Here is a 372-nt window from a genome sequence, read left to right on the forward strand (position 1 = left end):
CGCGGCAGGGCTCCCCGTGGCTGCGGGACTGGGGAGCCGGGACCGGGGGGGTCCCCCCCTCCGGGCTCGCCAACGGAGGCGACCCCGCACGCACACACGCCACCCCGCGCCTCGGACACCGGCTCGGCTCGGCCCGGCGGGACCCTCCCCCGACTCGGAGGGGGGAGGCGCGGGCCACGGTAGGCAAAGAGCGGCGCTCGGCCCCACCGCGGGACCGGCGCACCCCTCCCGCGGAGGCGAGGGGGTCTACCCACGTGCTCTGGCAGTCGCCACGGTGGCCACTGCACACTTGGGAGGGGCGGCAGCTGGGGGGTTCGGTACCCCAAGGCTCCCTCTCGGATCGCTAGAGAAGGCTTTCTCACCGAGGGCGCG

This window comes from Hippopotamus amphibius, chromosome 15, assembly GCF_030028045.1.
Source record: "Hippopotamus amphibius kiboko isolate mHipAmp2 chromosome 15, mHipAmp2.hap2, whole genome shotgun sequence".
Classification (NCBI taxonomy): Eukaryota; Metazoa; Chordata; class Mammalia; order Artiodactyla; family Hippopotamidae; genus Hippopotamus; species Hippopotamus amphibius.